The sequence below is a fragment of the Rosa rugosa genome, chromosome 3 (genome assembly GCF_958449725.1).
Source record: "Rosa rugosa chromosome 3, drRosRugo1.1, whole genome shotgun sequence".
In the NCBI taxonomy this organism is placed as follows: Eukaryota; Viridiplantae; Streptophyta; class Magnoliopsida; order Rosales; family Rosaceae; genus Rosa; species Rosa rugosa.
Window position 1 is genome coordinate 26893148 of NC_084822.1, and position 21134 is coordinate 26914281.

General features: G+C 36.8%; 1 long non-coding RNA gene across 2 annotated transcripts; it reads left to right on the forward strand.

The window, feature by feature from the left end:
- The first annotated feature begins 6107 nt into the window (after positions 1-6107).
- LOC133740329 (uncharacterized) lies at positions 6108-18696 on the forward strand. Of its 2 annotated transcripts, XR_009861129.1 has the most exons (5): positions 6108-6495; positions 6586-6666; positions 6890-6929; positions 7167-7294; positions 17583-18696. It is a non-coding gene; the product is annotated as an uncharacterized LOC133740329 (long non-coding RNA). The 2 variants fall into 2 exon arrangements; XR_009861128.1 differs by lacking the exon at positions 17583-18696 and having other exon boundaries at positions 6113-6495; positions 7167-7394.
- Positions 18697-21134: the final 2438 nt, after the last annotated feature.

A 21134-nucleotide genomic window follows, 5' to 3' on the forward strand; every position in this document is an offset into this window, starting at 1 on the left:
TACAGGCAGTTCAGTCAATACGCGAATCTGTGATGTGATTCCAAGGGCTCGAGTTTTCAAGGCCTGAATGACTTAGCAAAATTCTGGGAAGATTGATCTAGCATTATGGACCGTTTGAGAGCCCAAACATATGTTTCCTTGGAATTTTAGGGTGCCACATCACCTTTCTTTTGTGCTAAGTTATTAAGGAGTTCCAGAGGCCTAAAGCAAGAAGGAAAAGTTGCACCTTATAAAAGAAGAATGTGTCAAGATAGAGGATTCACCATTCAATATCAGATTTTCATCAAAGAAAGCTGCTGCCATCACGTGTTCACCTTCCATCTCCGTTTAACAAGTTCTTTTATGTTTTTAAGATTTTCTATTATGTTTTCTTTGAACATGAGTAGCTAAACTCCTTTCCTAGGGCTAGGATGAGGCCCTAGCATGATTGTTTACATGTTTTGATATTCAATTGATGGATTAATAGTTTCTTTTTGATAAATTCTTAATCTCTGCTTGAATTGTTGCTTATGTTAAAGTTCTATTGATTCGCGACCTTTAGGGCTTTGCATCTAGTTATCAAAAGATGAATTTGAGGCGTACCTGCAATATAATTCAAATTAGCTTCATGAGATAAAGAATTGTGAATTACATTATTGTCGTACCTGAAGTAATGATTTGCATGATTCTCTTGTTTTCTAGAACGTAATGAGTCCTGTGTGTTAAATTTATGCCGTACCTGGATAGATTGCATGCTAGGATATACGACCTCTGCCGTACCTGGAGAGAATCTTACACTTAAGGAAAACTATGGTCTAAGTGTCGTACCTGAACTTAGATACGGGAATTGTTATCTAAAAGAAACGAAAGAATTCATTGGTTGGTTCAAAACGTAGATAAGATTGCTTGTGGTTGATTCCGACACCCTAGGCTCATCATCATCATATTCTTACTTTCAATCATTATAGACTCTTTTCAATTTCAGTTTATTTAGATTCACTTTTTAAGTTTCTGTTTTCAAGTTATTTTCCCATTATCAACAACTATTTTCAAAACCGTGAAAATCATAAGTCTTAGTTTGAGTCATTGTGTGTGTCTTAGTCGATTTGTGCTTATTGTTTTGTGTGTTTTTCGTTTAATTAACGTAGGTTTTCATATTGTGAAGTGAACTAATATCCTCGTGGGAACGACAACCCCTTTTCTTCCATTACTATACTACATCCACCCTGTATACTTGCAGGAAATCCATCAGGGGGCAAAAAGATGGAAAAGTCATGTGTTGAACGGGAATGCCCAAAGGGGGAGATTGTAAGTATTTTGTGCTATCACCATTCAACACATGCTCTCCCAAAGCTACTAGGAAATCTGAAGATACAAAGGATTAGGAGAATATCTCCTTGCCTTTCCGGTGTTTCAAGGCTATGAAGGAAGATTGCATAATCGGGTCATCCAAGAGGAAATCAAGGAAATCATGCTCACTGATCTTGATTAGATGGTGTCTTTTATTACATATCATTTTGCATGATTCTAAATTGATTTACAATGCTTTCAAAATGCATATCTTATAAAGATTTGATTGCATATTCAAAACAGTTTTAAAACCTTCCATATTTACCTTATTCGGTGATTAAGAAATTAAAGATCTGTTTGAGGGGGAGTCTTGCTCCTCTATAAAAGGTTTTGAAACTACATCTTTTGATGTAGAGTTTTTGGAATAAAAATTAAAAAGTGTTGCGTGTGTTACATAGTCTTCACATAACTGTCACGCCCCTAATTTTTAACACAATTAAAAAATCGATATATAACCCCATAATTATACATGCGTGAACGTTCAGTCATCAATACCAAATACCTGGAAAACTTTTTCCCTTTATACAATATACATATTGATGCCCTGAACCCACTATGTCAATATTGACCCGCCCACAGAGTCATATATTACATAAGCTTACGAATTAAATTGTCAACAACAAGATAAAACGTAAAAGCTCCTCAGAGTTTACTACAAAGCGGAAGTCATAACAATGGCAAAGCCAATCAAATTTGCTTCCTACCAGTTCTGCTGCCAACAAGATACCTCAGCTTCAGCCACGATTTCCCTGACCTGCAAGATTAACCCCTACACAGTTTGAATAGTGCACCGGGTTGTCACACAACAAACCCGGTAAGCTTTTGCAAGCCCGTATGAGTAACTCAAAACAACTCACACCAAATCACAGGATAAAAGCCCGCACAACTCACGCCAAACACGAGGAAAACCTTTCGACTCGAGAATAAGGAAAACATACCATGCTTCCCAAAACAATACTCTTTTCCAAAAAGGAAATCACAAAAGTCACACCGTGACAAAATCATATAAATCGTTAACCTAACAATTCAAATATGATTAATCGATCTAACCTGGATAAAACACATAAGCACATCAATCATACCTATTGTTAACCTAACAATAGCATATGATTCACAAGTCCTCCCAGGACATTTAAAAGAAAGAATCCCCGAAACTCTCTTTTAAAAACACGTACTCATGAGCATCAGATAGCTCTCCGCTACCCCCCATGATGTACCAACAACAATTCAGTCCAACCTAGACACACAACACATTAACACAGTTTCACCACGAAGCCACTAATACATGAATACATATGTATATATATATATATCCCATAATATATATATGTACACACATAGTCATACACTCAGAAATGCCACTAATACATGAATACATATGTGTGTGTGTGTATATATATATATATATATATATATCCCATAATATATATATATGTACACACATAGTCATACACTCAGAAATGCCACTAATACATGAATACATATGTATATATATATATCCCATAATATATATATGTACACACATAGTCATCCACTCAGAAATGCCACTAATACCATCTATAGTCACAGTTAATCTCATAACTCCAAGACAATATGGTAACTAGGCTCATAACACAGATAAATCATTGGTCACCATCTGCAACCTATCATCATCTGTGACTCTTGGTTTTCAGACCCCGTCTGGTCTTAGAACCAACGTTTGGTCACCATCTGCGACCCATGCTTTTCAGACCCCATCTGGTCTCAAGTCAACGTTAAGTAAGTCACACCTGACCTAAAAACGTTACGACCATCTAGTTTCCGGCTTTCCCCATCCCTGCTCACCATCTGTGACCCTTGGTACAAGGACCAATACATTTAAAATGAGTCACGCTTGACTCCAAAATGTAACATCAAACTCAATACTTTTCAAACAATAGAAAACATCTTTTTCCACAATATTGTTTCCATGAAAAGTCCCATTCAACAATAATATGAACCCATCATGCATATTATTCATCAGACATCATCCACAAGAATATATATATATATACGTAGTCATTCGCTCAGGCAGTGGCGGAACTTGGAGCCCAATCTTGGAGGGGCCAAAAATTAATAGTTTAGTAAATTGGGGCAATGGGGGGGGCCATATATATACAAAATTGTTGACTTTATTGGTGTTATACACGGCTGGTTAAGGAAATTTGAAAACATTGGGGGGGCCATGGCCCTCACCCGCCCCTATAAGGATCCGCCACTGCGCTCAGGAATGCCTACTAATACCAACTATAGTTTGCAGTTAAATAATTAACGCCAAAACGATAATGGTAATTCCGTTCATTAATGAACCTTGTGAGATTACTCACCTCGAAACTCCCGCTGCGTCTTCAATACAGAACAAAGCAGTCAAACCACAAAACAACCGTCCAAGAATACTTCCCAAGTACCTAATCACATACGGTTTCAACTTAGTAACGATTCACAAACGATTTAAGTTCGAAACCCCTGTTTTGAACTAAAATCCCCAAAGTGGCGCCAATCGAGGCGAAACCACATCCGAGACCTCCCAAGTCTCCGGAATACATCCACGATCGATACGTCCCAACCACAAGTCGATCGGACGCTCGGATCCTCACGGATCGACTGAATCAACCGGTATGAAACCGTAAAAATTAGGGCTGTCAATTTCGACACAATCCGATAACACGACTCGAAACCCGCACGAAATAAAGCGGGTTGAACCCGCACGATTAAAAAACGGGTCGGCAGCGGGTCAACCCATCATGACCCATTTAATAAACGGGTCGGCCACGGGTCAACCTGCCAACACGAAGTGAACCCGTATAACCCGATTATGCTATACTTCTTCTTGAAATTTTGGACGTTGGGAGTATTTGATCCTAAGATTGGACAATTTGAAATATTTTGCTTCATCATTATTGGATTTAATTATTTATGAATTATATATAATTATTTATATTCTTCGTCTTATGAAATTTTTAGTGAATTTAATCAATTTATGCATGTTTTTAGTTAAATGGGTTGCAGTGTTAACCCTTAAATGGGTCATTTTGTCCAACACGACACAACCTATTTATTAAATGGGTTAAGCGGGTTGGAAACGGGTAACCCGTTTAATAAATAGGTTGGGTTTGGGTTTAAATTTTCAACACGGTTAATAAATGGGTTGGGTTTGGGTTTGTCTCTTGTGACACGATATATACCTTGACCCGACACGAACCCAACCCGACACGACCCATTGACAGCCCTAGTAAAAATCATAACAATTTCATACGAACTCCAAATTTTGCATATTATATATCGAAACGCTCGTATCAACGAGTAGAACATATATAATACCAGAAACAGTCCCTTACATGGCCGGAACACCACCGGAACGCCGCCACAGGCGGTGGCGCACCGCCGCCTGCCAAAAACTCATTATTTCACAAAACTCCCAACATCAAAAAGCTTCATCTAAGCATGCTTGTGAATTCTCATAACTAGCTCGAAGTCAGAAAACAAGCATAAAGGGTCGAAAACTACCTCACAACCCGTGGATTACTGTTCAAACCGAATTGAACCAAGTTCCACGTAAATCGATCCAAACAACCACCACAGATCGATCAGGGAGCCTCCTCTGAACTCAACCAAGGAATCTTGAAGCCACGAAGTCGCCGGAGCTGCATTTTCCGACCGGGTCCGAAAACACCAACTGTGCCGCCTTCTATCGCCATCACCGCCGCGAATCGCCGCAAGAGGACACCACAGGGAGGAGCAGACGGCAACGACGAACCGATCTGGAAAGTTTCGTCGCCGGAAAAGCCGGGTCGGGTTTCCGGGTTCGGGTCGGGTCAGTCGAATATTTCGACACTGAAGGAGTCGAGAGAGAGAACAGAGAGGAAGTGAGTTTCCGGAAAAGGAAACCAAATGAAAATAGTAAGTTTCCCACTCGGGAAACTTCTATTTATACCAAAATGGAAACTCCTTCCAATGGCCATAACTTTCTCATACGAACTCTGATTCTCGCGTTCCACATGTCCACGAACTCGTATCGACTCGCTCTACAACTTTCGTGAAGGAAGTTTTCGGAGAATCTCAACGTATCAAAAGTCAACCTTGAACCCCCCCTAAATCCACACTTTTCGAATACAAATTCATCCGAAACACTTCCGCTCCGTCCACGAGCCACGAAACCATCCAATAACCAAAATTTAAATTCCAGAAAATCCTCGGAAAATAAATACGAATTTCCGGGGCATCACAATAACGTTTTCATAAAAACTCTCCATGATTTATTATTGTGCATGTTTTCTTTGATGGACTACATGAGATCAGAGAGAAAGAAAGATGAGATAATGCAGATTACTTTACTGATATAGATCAGTTTGTTCTTGTGTAGAATAGGTTGTGCAAGGTGTAAACAAGTTAGCTGATTTGCTTGTAATGTGGTTGTGTTGAATACCACAACTTGTTTCTTGTAAAAACCTGATTTCATAGTGGATTGTTTTATGAGTGTGGGCTATGAAAACAGCCTCGCAGTGATGTTTCCTCAATGGTGAGGTTTACACTGCGTTAGCAAGTCTTTGTGTTGTGAGTTGTTCAATTTACGCATCTTTACTCAAAATAGTTCCATCTAATATTTTCAAAAATATAAACACTAGTCTAATCATTGTATCATACGAGAAATTAAGTATTTCATACAAACAAACAAGCAGGTAATTCCATTTCTCACCAGTATCATATTTACAACGATTATCTGCTCAGTTAGAACAAACTGCAGCAAGATATAAAGCAAACTAAACCAACCAAACCGCTGATGAAGTAAAGCACCAAATTGTAAAATATTTTGATTGCATGGTTGGTGAATCTCCAATTCAGTTTGGTGAGATTCATCAGAGGGTGTAGTGGAAAAGAGTTAGCCACGTACGCACTGGCGGATCTAGGTAGAGGGTGGGGCGGGCTCAAGCCCGTCCATAATGAAGCCCACCCGAAGTACGCCCCAGTCCTGACTCCTGAACTCGAAGTTTGGTCTGGAGACTACGGCCTATTCCAACGCGTTATTCTCCAGTCTCTCCTCCTCCTCCTCTCGCTTTTTGCAGCTCTGCCCTTCTCCACTTCTCTCAAAGATCAAGTCGTATCTACTTCTCTTACTCTCGCTCTTCAATTTGGGGCAATGAATTCAATGTAAGTTCAATTTTGTTTAATTGAATCAATCCAATTTGGGCAATTTATAAGGTAAAGGATTGATGTGAAATTCAATTTTGTATGTTGTAGTGGATTGAAGATTTCATGGATTGAAGAATGAAGGTTGCGGTCAAAAGAGGGATAGCTGCTACTATGCTATCCACAACCATGGTAACTCTCCTTCTCTCTCTCTCTCTCTCTCTGTGTTTCGACTGAAAGTTCTTCGAGTTTTCACTAAATTTGTGGCAGTAAAGGCTTAAGCTTCTCTTGAGCTAGAGCTACGATTTGATTCAATTAGTGAATACAGAGTTGTTTTGATGAATTTAGTTCAAATTGATTTGGTAATCTGGAAAAGTTGCGTGTTTCTAAGAAATGGTGATTGTTTTTGTTGCAGACTAAGAGAACAAAGAAGGCTGGAATCGTCGGGAAATATGGTAGGGAGATCTAAATGCTTTTTCTGTTCTGTGTACTTTGATGGCTTCATTGGCTTGTATTGCTTTTGTGATGCCTTTGTGATTGTTTGTGAGAAATGTGTGGGTTTTAGCAGTTTAGCTTTCTCTTATTTGTTGATATATTGGCTTTAATTTATAAGATGTTGTGCTAATCAAGTTTGGTATTAATTTATGTATAACGAGCTGCTGCTGTGCTAATCAAGTTTGTGCTTCAAACAGGAGGCTTCTTTTTGTTTGTTTGTTTAATTGTGAATGGCACTATGAATTGGAACTATGAACTGGAACACAAAGTGAATGGCAAAAGCTTGAGTTCATTATTAGAGTAGGTTGAGTAGCTGAAATCAAAGGTACTTTTTTATTTTCTTTTCATTGCACGTTTATTTTTTTGTTGATTTTGTTTTTTAGTTTTGTATAGATATGCATTTGAGGGGTAAAGCTCACTACGTCCCTCCCCCTTGACTACTTTTTTTTAAATTAATAAAATTCTCTCACACCATCGAGTTTCTCCATTATATTATATATATATATATATATATATATATATATATATATATATATTTGTTTAAGAAATTCAAGCCACCCAAAATTTCAATCCTGAATCCACCACTGCAGGTACGTACTTAACTAGTCTAAAATATTTCACATCATAATCAAATCTGTTATTATGGCATAATGGCAATCAACTAATCAAGGAATTCTGATATAAAGATACCAATTATGGCTTCCACTCTTTAGCCAGCAAATGATTCCCACGTTTTGTGATTCCCAACTCAAATCTCGGGGCGGCTTTGACAGAGCAATCTAATTTGGATTTTCAAATATTACCAGGGAAGTTTGTTAAAAAGTAGAACGCCACGATCCCCAGTCAACTATCAGCAGAAACAAACAGAGAGATATGGACCAATTATGAGTCTAAGAACTTCATTATCACCATTATCAATGCGTGCACTTCATTGTTATCATTCCCCAAATGTTAAGCATGAATGGCAACTGGCACGCGGAGAATACTGGGGTATAATGAAATGGCCCAGTCGCTTGATCCCTTGGTTTTTAACCAAATTTGATTCCCTCGTCACTCAAATCTCCGGGCGGCTTTGACAAAAGATTCCAATTTGAATTTTCATGTAGGCGAAATTCATAATAAACTCAATTTTTAAAAAATTTAATGAAAAAAACTTATCTATTATTTCTTTTTTCAATTTACACATAATTATTGCCAATTAGAATAAAATATTGTCTTTCTTTTTTCTAAAAATTACACATATTTTCACTAGTTAGATCTATCAGATCTTAGTCAACTAGCAAAATTAACGTCCTTTTTAAATACCTTAATTATAGAATTTTTATTGGCCCCATTACTCCAGCCGTTTTCCTTCTACTCATCATTATTGCTAGAATTATGGATCTTTTCTTTACAATTTTTGTTTTTTAATTCAAAGATTTTATAGATTTAAATGAATGTGAAATTTAAACTTTCTATTTTAAGGGTAGATTTTGTGTTTTCTATTTCTGTTTTCCATCCATTTACTTGCAACTTGACTTAAAGGTAGAGATTTTAATTTTTAGGGTTTTTGTCCATTTGCCCCAATTATAGAAATTTTTTTCCCACTTACCTCATTAAGTTTTTTTAATTCTCTTTTACCCAAAACACTCTAAGGATGTCTTCCCTAATACCCCATAAAGTTTTTTTGTTTTGTTTTTTGTTTATTTTTTAGACTATTTTACCCTCATCCTTTTGTTACATAGAGAGAGATAGAGAGAGAGAGAATGGAAGAGAGAGAAACCATAGGAGACTTCGCTGGAGCCCGTCACCGGTCGCCGGATTCCAGTCACCGGTCGCCGGAATCCGGTCACCTACCGCCACCTACCTAACTTTTCTGAAAACCTCGCCGGAGGTCCCTAAAGAGATTACCGGAAAGGTTTATTGCCCTCAAATAGACTCTTATTGTCCCCCAATAGACCTCTATTGCCCCCAATAGACGGGCAATAAACCTTTATTGCCCCCCAATATACCAATAACCAATAGACCTTTTATTGGTAGGCAATAGAGGTTTATGAAACCTCACAAGAAATCTCCAAAGAGGTTGTCGGAGATCTCATATGGGGCTAGAGAGGTTTATTAGCCCCCTGAATAAACTTGTATTGCCCCCCAATAGACGTCTATTGCCCCCCAATAGAACTTTCGGTCGCTGGGGGAAATAATCTTCATAAAATTAAGTAAAACTTTAATTAAGGAAAAAAAAATGAGAAGATTACATCAATTCAAAATATTTATTGCCCCCCAATAGACGTCTATTGCCTCTAGTAAAACTTTTCTTTTTCTTTTTTCTTTCTTTCTGGGCCTTCTGCCCCCATTACAAAAAGAAAAGAAAAAGAGAAGAGGCCTGAGCTGAGGTCCTCCGCTGGATTGGGTTCTGCAAAACGATGGCAGCTGATGGTTCTGCGTCATTGACGAGGTTGATCGGAGCAGCAATGAAGACTCGTGGTTCTGCAAAACGATCGGAGCGGCTGGTGGTTTTGCAAAACGATCGGAGCCTCCAGGTAATCCATTCGTTTTCCGGCCATTCTGATACCCTCCGGCGTCGGAGCCTCCGTCGTGGAGCAAGCTGAGCTTGAAGGTGTCGGGTTCGGAATCCGGGAAGGTGTCGGGTTTGAGTTGTCGCCGGGTCCCGGTCGTCCTGTTGCAGAAAAGGCATCGGTGCAGCTTCTCGCCGTCGCTATCGACAACTTTCGTCGCTGGTGAGAATGTCATCGACGAAGAAGACTAGAAGAGAGAGAGAGAGAGAGAGAGAGAGAGAGAGAGAGAGAGAGAGAGAGAGAGAGAGAGAGAGAGAGAGAGAGAGAGAGAGAGAGAGAGAGAGAGAGAGAGAGTAGCCGTGGAAGTAATTGTTTAATTGAGTTGAGGGCAAAATGTTCATTTGCTATTAATTTTGGTAGGTGAGAATAAAAATCTGTTATTGGGGTAAGTGAGATACTTTTTGTTCGCTTTGGGTCAAGGACCCTAGTTTTTAACCTAGCTAATAGTTTATTATTTTTTTTTTTCTTTTTAACCTAGCTTATAGATTTTGAGATTTTGTGTTTTTCATCCATTTATTTGCAACCTGACTCAAAGGTAGATGTTTAAGTTTTTAACCTAGCTAATAGTTTTTTTTTTGTTTTTTTTTTTTTTACAACCTAAAGATTAGACGCATGTGTTTAGTTAACCTCACTTTTAGGAATTTTCATTTCAACCTACTTATTCGAAATTTCGAATCATGTTTCACATCAATCTCTTTCTTACCTGGAACAAGGAAAAGTTCAAAGAAAAGAAAAGTATCTTGTTCTAGGTTCAATATACCTAGAACAATATACTTTACCATAAGAAAATTCAGGGCACAATGATGATGTTTGGCCATTTTGGGTTCAAACAGATGACACAAAAAAATATTTGAAAAACTAAAGCTCATGAATAACATACCTTATTAGTATATATCATACTTTCGAAAGTCAAAAATTAGAAAGAGAATATGGTCACGAATGCATAGGTGATAGGTGATACGCAATTTCACAACAACAAATGTGAACTTCTTTCTTATAATCTATAGAATTGAACTAGTATCTGTATAGCTTGAAATCATGGCGTTATATATATATATATATATATATATATATATATATATATATATATATATATATATATATATATATATCCTCAATGACAGTTTGAAATTAAAACATGCACGATTTAAGCCATAATGTCATATGCTATAATTATACATTAACACTCTACAAAGAAGGTTGTCTAACCTCTCAAAAAAAAAAATTGTCCAAGGGTAAATCAGGTATATAGAAAAATAAAAAATATATATTAATTATACATCTACACTCTACAAGAAAAGTTGCCTACGTAAATTGGGTGTAGATTGATAAAAAAATATGTATACGTAAATTGGGTGTAGATTGATAAAAAAATATGTATGTATTTTTTTCAATATCTCTTTAGAAAATTAGGGTAATATCTAATTTTTTATTTCATATATTACCGGGGAAGTTTTTCAAAAAGTAGAACACCATGATCCCCAGTCGACTATCTGCAAAAACAAACAGTGGAGTATGCACTATCGGCACTAACTAATTGAGAGTCTAATAAGAACTTCATTATCAATACGTACACTTTACTGTTATTATTGCCCAAATGTTACGCATGAGTGGCAACTGGCACGCGGAAAATATTGGGGTATAATGAAATGTCCCAGTCACAGTCACAGTCACTTGGGCCCTTGGTTTTTAACCAAATTTGATTCCTACAGAGATGGAATGGTTCAAATCAATACTTCTTTTCATTTCTTTTGTTTTTCTTGGTAGTTTCAAAGCATTATACTATTATAGAACTGATGGAAGGAACCAATTGGGGACCACCTGTCTGGGCCAATTGCTATTATATTTGTACCACATGCTAAATACAATAATATCTCCCTACTCTACGACATAGGCACATGGCCCTCTGGACTTTAATTAATTTAGTTGTTTTGGTCTTTTTAATCAATTTTGCCGACAATCTAATAGCTAAGTATTTAGAGCGTCGGTCGAGGGTTTTGTTAAACATGAGATTGTCCTCTTTAGATATATAAATGGTAGTCATCTAATTTTATTAAAATTATAGTCGTTTGTTCTAATTAATTTATAAAAAAATTGTGTACATATGCATTTAATAAAAAAAATGACAGCATTTTATTAATCAATAAATAATATGAGTGAAACTACACATAATCATTCACCTCCTTAAAGACGCGACAAAGAAATTATTACTTAAGCAAACTCAGTTCGATCTTACTATTATTAATATTATAAACGCGTGTAAGAAAAATACACTAATTGCAAAACCAAAGTATAAATTATACATAAACCCCATAAACTTATAATACATATATATGTTTTTCTATTCTCCATAACCAAGATCCTGAACATTACACGAAGTTTCTAAACTTATCCAAAACTCATATGGGTCACAGATTCAGATTCAAGCAACCACAAGAGTATGTAGAGAAATATATTTGAGACGTTCATGATCTTAAATTAGAAAAATCCTTGTTGCGCCTCAAAACTACCTTGCCTCTATCTCAGACCCTTGTGGGATGACTACAACCATAGGAGAAAAAAACTCCATTAACCACACCACAACACTAGAAACTTTACTGAAAACCTGAAAAGCTTTACGCGTAAAATTTAATGTTGTGAGAACCAAACATGATATGGTCAAAATATTAATACCGTGTTGAAGAAGACTTGTTATTGAACTGAAGACTCGGTATAAAGTTTTTTTTGCTATAGGATCTATAAAGACTTGGCCCCAAGAGATGAGAGTCTTTTAAAAATAGACTTACGTACACAATAGATTAAAAAAAAAAAAATGAGCGAGAGAGAGAGATAGACTTGAAGGCAATGAGGAGCAGATGAAAGAGGGAGAGTATGCATTCTTGGACAGGAGCCCAAAACCAAGAGCAGGTAAACTGCCTTATTAGTTCTCCATGGATTTCGTCTGGCCGGTAAAACAATTCTTTATACTGTTTGCGTGTCCCGTAATAGCGATGCTTTATCTAATTCGCATGTTAATGTTGAATTAATTTAGTCAATCTCAATCTGCTATTGATTATTCCCGTGTTTACGCGCCTTGTTTCAAAAAAAAAAAAAAACGTCCCATATACATTAATATTACCCCCCTCCTTTTCAAAAGCTACTTTTTTTATATAATAAAATAAAAGTTGAGGACCCTCATTATCCTGACGTGTAAGCTAAGGATCATGATAGTTCCATAATTTATGTTGCTGTTCAAAATCATTTGGATAAAAAAATTCTTCAAATAGCCTCTTGACACCTGCTCTGCGTGTGTTAATTGATATTTGTTTATTTAAAAAAAAAATGTTGTAAACGTAAGGTTTAAAACTGATTAAGAGAAAAAAAATAGAGAAAATAGGAAATGTTTCTACTACAGAAAATAATTAGATTTGTCATTTTTTTTATTTTTGTATTTTTTATTATTCAAATGTAGCTTGCTGTTTTGTCCATAATTATTACATTTACTGTTTTAATTACTTTATTAACCAAAGGGCTATTGTGGTAGTTCGATAAAAATTTGACCAATCTTAGAAGAATTTGCTTTATTAATAAAGATTTAACAATTTACTATATTTATTGTTTATGTTTTTTTTGATCGAGTATTGCATAGAAAAAGGAGAGGGAGTCTGATCAAAACAAAGAAAAAGAAATTGGAGAGAAATGTGAATAGTGGGATAGTTTTTGTTTATTTATTTTATTAAAAAGTAACTAGCATTTCTCCACATATGCTCTGTATATGCAAGTTATTATTATTATTTTTTTCAGACAATGAAAAAGAAAAGAGTTGATTATTGCAAAGAAAATAAAATGGTTTGTGAGTACTTTTTTTTAAATTTTTTAATAAAAATAAATTTTGTAAATGTCTTAATTATCCATGTGATTTAATTAATTCTCAAAGTTTATTAAATTTTTAGGGTCAATTCTGTCAAAATTTTAGATTTTGGCTAACAAAGTCTCTTCTCTTAATAATAGTATAGATATATAATTTGTTAGAATTACCGTTGATGGTTGAACTAGTTTCTAATCTAAAGTTATCGAATCTTTCAAGGTTATTTACTTAACTAAATCCAGTTTTGGTTGAAAAGACTTATTCTATTAATTAATAATAGTATAAATATATGTGTGTGCGTACACACACAGAGGGAGATTTTAGATATGACTTTCTTAAACTTGAAATTTGAGGATGTCTATATTTTTAGCATGTAGTTTGAGAATTTGAACCATTCTTTTCTCTCGTTATATATACACATTTGAATCTTATAAAAAATTAGCTAAATCAAAAAATATTTAACCATTTTATTAGAACCGTCTTTGTTTCATATTTATTTGACGTACCACATTTGTTTACACATTTTTTATTATAAAATGATTATGAATTTAGTTAATTTTTTGTAGAAACAATTCTTTTACAAAAATTAAAAAACTCAATAGTTGAAATCATTGAATTAAGGTATATACGAGTGAATAATAGTAAAGATTCTCAAAATTTAAATTTTATGAGGATCTCTAGAACGAGTCTCTCTCTCTCTATATCTATATATATGATTAAAAAAAAATTATCTAAGACATGAGAGATTATATCTACATCCACTAGCTTTCTAGATACTCTCTAGATACATGCACCTCAAAGAAGTGTAACTATAAGGCCAGGTACCTAAACAATATTGAAAAACTTATATGGCATCGAGCTCGAGTACAATGTGAGCATGCAGAGGCCTACCTCGCGGGCCATTGCCTTGACCATAACGATGTTTATCTACTCCGACCATGGTAAAATACAAATGCAACCATGTTCTCCCCTTTGCACGGTGTCAATGTGAGTTCAAAAAGGGTACACGAGTAGAACGTGGCACCCAATGTCCTTTGTCTTTATTAAATTTGCTCCATCTAACTAATTTTTGTTTCAAATAAAAATGTGTGGATTAGTATGGTAACAAAACCGAACGATGTAAAAAATAGTTTAATTTTTCTGCTAATTTCGTATTCAATCTATGCTGTGTATAAGATTATCACACTTAAACCCCTCAAAAAAAAAATTGACCATAAAAGATTGTCAACGATATATTTTTATTCACAGATATTTAAATATTAAATACATATCCCCTACTCAATACATCACCCATTAAATTTTTTACTTTAACATTTTGTTAAATACATCACCCTAAGCTTCCCAAATTGCCCTCAATTTCACAAAACACATCAATTTTTTTGTTGACAACCAATTATCTCAATCTTAAACTAGTTTATTTATTTATTTTTTGAATCAAGGCAAATAACCAATACTTTGATTAGAAACCAGAATGACCATTACATACCCTCCTGCTATCAATTATGGGTAAGCAAGAAGTTGTGCTAATACCCACAGTGGTACGTAGAAACTAGAATACTCATTTGATATTAAATACATTCGAAGTAGCATGAATCTCCCTTTGGTATCCAACCATGAGGCCAGTGCCATCGCCATAGACTCCAGAATCAGAGCAAATCGACCACGAACCAGTGGAAGTGACCCCAGAGCCGACACCGAGGCACAATGACCTGCACAAAAGTTAGTGCTCAATTTAAAACCCTATCAATGTAGTAAGAATAAGTAGGGATCGTTCTCAACCGGGGATTAGGACCTTATTAATTCCTGAAAACTAAAACGTTAGACAAAACAAAACTATATATTATTTACATTATTTACGATTTTACAAGGTAAGGGGATTTAGGATTTTAATTTCTAAATTAACAACTAATTATATATATGTGACACATCAAAACACAGAATCAAGTAGAGAATTATGAATGGAACGAATTTAGATTGAGTTAACCACTATTAACACGTTGGCAAGGTTTCAAAGCATCAATCACGAATCAAAACACACATAGCAAAGAATCAATCAAGAACAAAGATAAACGCATACAAAGTCCTTTTTACTTCCCTTAATTAAATTAATTAGATGAACACACCATAGTTAACCCTATTAAGCATCCAATTACTAGTGGTAGCTAATCACTAATAAAAATACAATCAATGCATTAAGCACATATGAAAGTTTGATCAATTCCAGTCAAGGACACAAGTTAGAACGCTAATCAAGCATGCAAGACTCATTGTTAATTTACCTAAGAAATTTTAGGTTTTCCACTTTAATTATTAAGACCTAGAACACTAGCACCTTAATATAGATTCAATTACATGCTCATCAATCAAAGTATGCATCCAAAGATCAATTAACACATAAAAGATGGGATTGAAGTTCGAAATTAACAAACATGCATAAACATATTCAAATCGCAATTTTCACTTTGAAAACCTAAAACCTAAAACATGCTTTATAGTATTCGAAAACTACATATCAAAAATCAACACATCATCCACAAAAGAAATCGCAAATCATAAAACCAAAACAGAAAACAAAATCGCAATTTAAGGTGGCATGAACCTTCAAAGGTGGTGGAATGGAAGGTGACTCACGGCAAGGATGCGTGAATGGAGAGGAGGATGCTTCATGATCTTGGACTTTAGAGATGATGAAGTTGCCGAAATCTTTTGAGAGGAGAGGGACGTGTTTGTGGCTTTTGATTCTGAATTTTGTGGTGTGTAAAACATCTTCACAAACCTCCATATATATAGTGCGAGGCATATATAGCTTAGGTATCAAGGCCGAAATCTACTTCATGATGTCATTCAACCAATCAAAATATTCCTTGAGAAGTAGAGAACAATCTTGAATCTTCATGAATATCTCTTTGCCGAAACTACTATGTATCTTCCCCCAAAATGGTCTTCATTCAACTCGTATGCAATCAGAAAACTTGAATCAACATTTATTCTCTTTATTTTCTTTTCTATAATTCACACGACTTAGATTTTCTCCAAAACTCTCCCTTACTGAACTTTGCAGAAATCTTTTTGATATTCCTTCTAATTCTCATGCCAAAAACAATAATTATGGGACATGGACTCCTCCAAGACGTTAGGAATCATTCTAGAGACTCATGTGCAAGTCACATGCTTCAATCTTTGGGCCAGGCTTCTTCAATTGGACACTTTTGAATCCTATCTTTAAATGTGATGCCATTCTTGTGCATTCTAGAACATTCTTGAACAATCTTGAGTCATCTTGAAGCCACAACATCTCCTAGTCTTCCCAGGTCTCCTAGTACCATCAGGACTCCTAATGCAAGCAGGTTTCCTAATCCAACTTGGACTCTTTCATTTCTCATTTCCGAACATATTTTTCCGAGCTCACTCCTAGTTGACTTAGGATTCCTACTTCAACTGGGATTCCTTTTCCTAGTAGAACTGGGAAAACTTCATTTCTCTATTTCTTTCCATTTTTGCGCATATAACTCCTTGCCTTCCATTTCTAGACTCAAAACTACCTAAAGACACAAAATAAGTTAGAAATGATATTGTTAAGGAAATAACTAAGTAAAATATAGAGAGAAATGCACTAAAAACATAGAAAATATTAGTCTCATCACACAATCCACTAGACCCCGAGCAACAACCATCCAAAAACCGCAGCCCCTGAGCCCAACCTTAGATCACCCGTTCGGTAGTAGCACAAAGACGTCGGCAGAGCACGGAGGCCCACTTGACATCGTGCACGAGAGCGAATTTTCATATGAAGCCGATCACAAAAAGAAAAGCTCTCGCCTCTCTCTATCCTCTCTTCTTAAACTAGTTTATAAGAACTAGTCTATGGCGTGAAATTGTTCCAGACCTACACCAATTAAATCATCTAAATAGTCCATACTTCATAACTTGGTCGAGAACAATAAAAGAAAAAAAAAAAACTTGGTGTTTAGTTAGAATGGGTTAAAGACTCAAATATAGTTGATATTAATCTACTACTTCCGAGCTTATATTTTTGTATTGAACAACTAAAATTGAAAATCTAAATTTTTATTGTTGAAGTTCATTCAAAAATGAAGAACCAATACCTCAATTGAGGTTTTTAAAACTCCAATTTAAGAATCTATTATGCTTTTATCAATTCCCTCTCAAATGATGAATGTTCATTGATTAATGTTGTCAACCATTTCTAGGGTTCTATTTGCAAGCTTAGAGAAGAAGAAAATGCCGGTGCGGGAGAGTATCCAATCTCAGTTTTATTCTCTATATTTAATATAAATGTTTCTTTTGATCAATTTGTCTATACATGAAATTTCATATTGAGTGTAATAAAATAAAGATGTATATTTAGCATTATGAGGTGCGTGAATAAAATTTCTTTTATATATATACTAGCCTCTTGATACACACTCTGTGCGTGCCATTTGGGCATTTATTTTTAAAAATTTGTGAAAATAAATAGAGATTGAAAAACAAAAAAGAAAATACATGGATAGTGGGTAGTTATTTTCAGTTTTATGGCTAACATTAATTTTACCCTCTCATGATGAAAATGTTGTTATTCTTCATATTAATAAACTATGGGCATTACAGGTACTTCAAAAATTTAACCATTCTCTACAGAATTGGCTTAATTAATAAAGATATATTAAACTATAACTTGTTCAAGTAAATCTTTATTTTGTGTCTGGCCCAAACTCTAGGTTACTTGACCTAGTGGTAATAGGGTTAGTTAGAGAATCTTAGAGATTCCTATTCAATATATGATTACCTTTCCTTGTATGATTCAGATTATATGCATTGTAATCCTCTATATAAAGAGGATTACACAGCGATTTTCTCTCAATTCCCATTTCTCTAAAACACGTTATCAGCACGAAGCCCTAACCCTGAAACCCTAATTTCGTAGCCCTCAAATCTCAGCATCCACCACCCCACATATCAGAGCCCTAGCCTCAAGGAATCCAGAACCGGCGGCGGAACCACCGGAACCAGCCGGAATCTACCTGAACCGGCCGTCAGAAAAATCGGACCGGCCCCTACCTTGTGGCTTGTGCCTGCCCCCTGCACATCTGTCGAGAAGCTGCCGAGCCCCTGCCGACAGCTCCGCACAGGCCCCTGTTGAGATCTGCCGTCCCCTCGCAGGCCCTGCCGAGCACCTACCGACAGATTGCCTGCCAGCTCCACACAACCCCTGCGCAGACCCTGTACAACCCCTACAGCAGCACCGCATAGCCCTGCCTAGCTCCGGCCACCACCGCTGGCCACCAGATTCCGGCCAATCTTCTGGCGACCTCCGGCGACAGTTTTCCGGCCATCTTCAACAACTTTTCCGGTCAAGATTTCCGGCAATTTTTCAAGGTAAATTTTACTAAAAGTCCCCGTTTTTGAATTTTTTCATTATTTTCTCTTCTTTTTCTCGGGGACTTGCAACCTCCCTTCTGCTACCCCATTTTCTTCTTCATAGGGGAGACCAAAAGCTGAACTGTGGGGGTTCGTGCTCACTCCAAGCTTGGAGCTTGTAGAGTCCTCCAAACTTAGAGTTTGTTGAGAAGAAAACGATCGACCACATACATCGTTGTTTCGATCTAATCCAAACCCCTCTTGGAATCGGATTTTCTTGGAAGCGACTACGCTTAGAAATTTTATAGTTTTTTGTGGTAGCCTTTTTCGCTCCGAAACTAACCCTAATCTTGTGTTGTTTTTTAGGATGAGCAACCTGAACAAGTTGAACTTTGTTCCACTGGAGACAACAGGCGCAGGATACCATAGGTGGGTCCGCGATGTATGCCAACATCTTAAGGCTAATGGACTTCTGGAAACCATCCAAGAGCCAAGTCAGAACGTGTTCACTGTTGAGCAAGCTATCGCCTTTGAAGCGAATCAAGCTAAAGCCATAATTCTCATGACAAGGCACATGAATGACGCGCTCCAAAGTGAATACGTCAATGAGGAAGAGCCCAGAAAACTATGGGTGGAACTTGAGCAGCGATTTGGCAATGTTCGTGACTCCCTGCTTCTTGATCTAGAAGTGGCATAGCCTCCGCTTTTGTGATTTCAAGTCTGTACTTGATTATAACTCGGAAGCTCTTCGTATCAAGTCTTTAATGGAGTTTTGTGGAAAAACCATTACTGATACGATGTTGATCGAGAAGACTCTCTCTACCTTCCCTGTCTCTGCACTGATGATTTCTAAGAATTATCGGATTGATGTGAATGCAGGACGTATCACAAGGTGTCATGAGCTTATTGGTGCCATGAGCATAGCTGAGAAGCACTACAATATCCTTGTGAAGAACTATAACGCTAGACCCGTCGGAACCAAGTCTATTCCGGAGTCTAACTATAGTCGCGCTCCCAAGGGAGGACGCAAGGAGCGAAACCCTAAGAGTAGGGACAATTCTGGACGTTCTGGTCTATATACTTGCCCTAAAGAGGAAAGAAACCGCCAAGAGAGGCGTGCACGGAACCGTGGAGGTCAACGTGTGAAGAGAGAGAGAGAGGTGGAGCCTCTGGCCATGGTGGTGATGCCACCAAGAGCAATGGTCATCCAAATCGCGCCCCAAAGGCGCCTCGATCAAGGAAGCCTGACCATAATGATGTTTGTCTTTGATGTGGATCAACCAGACATTAGGCCAAAGCATGTAGAGTATCCCAGAATGTTGCAGACGCATATAAGACGTATCGTGAAGCAAGGGAGGCGCACTACATGGAGAAGGAGGATCAAGAGGACGATCTCGCTCTTAAGGTGGACTACTTCAAGGGCCAAGAAACTGGCAATTTTGATTAAGTCCTTTTATTTTCCAAGAGATGTAGGCAATTGCCATATTATTTTTGTAGTAGATGCCAATGGTTTAGTCTTTCTTCAAAGTAGGCGTACTCAATGTAAATGTGATGTCTAGGAAGGTTTTGAGATTAGTGGTATTTAAGTGAGCCTCGCTCCACCGACATCTCTCTACTCACCTGATCACATTTGCCTTGGAATTACCGAAAGAAGTTAGACCACTGCCATTGTTTTGCATTAGCTAGTTTATTGGATTAGATTTTCTCTGGTTAAAGAAACAATGATGTAATACCGTTTGGCTTATTAATAAAAGTTGAGTTCTTTTCTTTATGACTCCCTTTTAATTACGAGTTTTTCTTTTAGGAATGGATTCTGGAGAATTACAATGTCTTGCGGATAGTGCGACTACGCACACCATTCTACGCCATAGGAAATTATTCTTAGAGATGTTGCCTACATATTCCTCTGTGACTACGATGGCTGGGCCATCAGGTTTAGTTCAAGGATATGGAATGACCCAATTCCTATTGCCAAATGGCACCTTGATTAAAGTTGCAGAACCTCTCTACGCTCCTAAGGCAAATCGAACCTTATTAAGCTTTAAAGATATTAGAGCCAACGGATTCCATGCGGAAACGCATACTGAGAACGGAAAAGAGTTTCTTTGCATTACCTCTAATGATTGCGGACAAAAGCGCATCTTAGAGAAGCTTATGAGTCAATCTAGTGGACTTTACGTCACTACAATTCGACCAATTGAATCCAATAATGTGATAAGAGAAGATCTATTGGATTCAGACACATACTGCCTTTGGCATGATCGACTAGGACATCCTGGTCGTGATATGATGATCCGTATACTAAAGACTTCACACGGACATCCATTCTTTAGAGTGAGACGAAGCAAGAATCGAAAATTGTTTCCCGGACTTGGTATGACCGCCGCCAAGGCTGCTTCTGG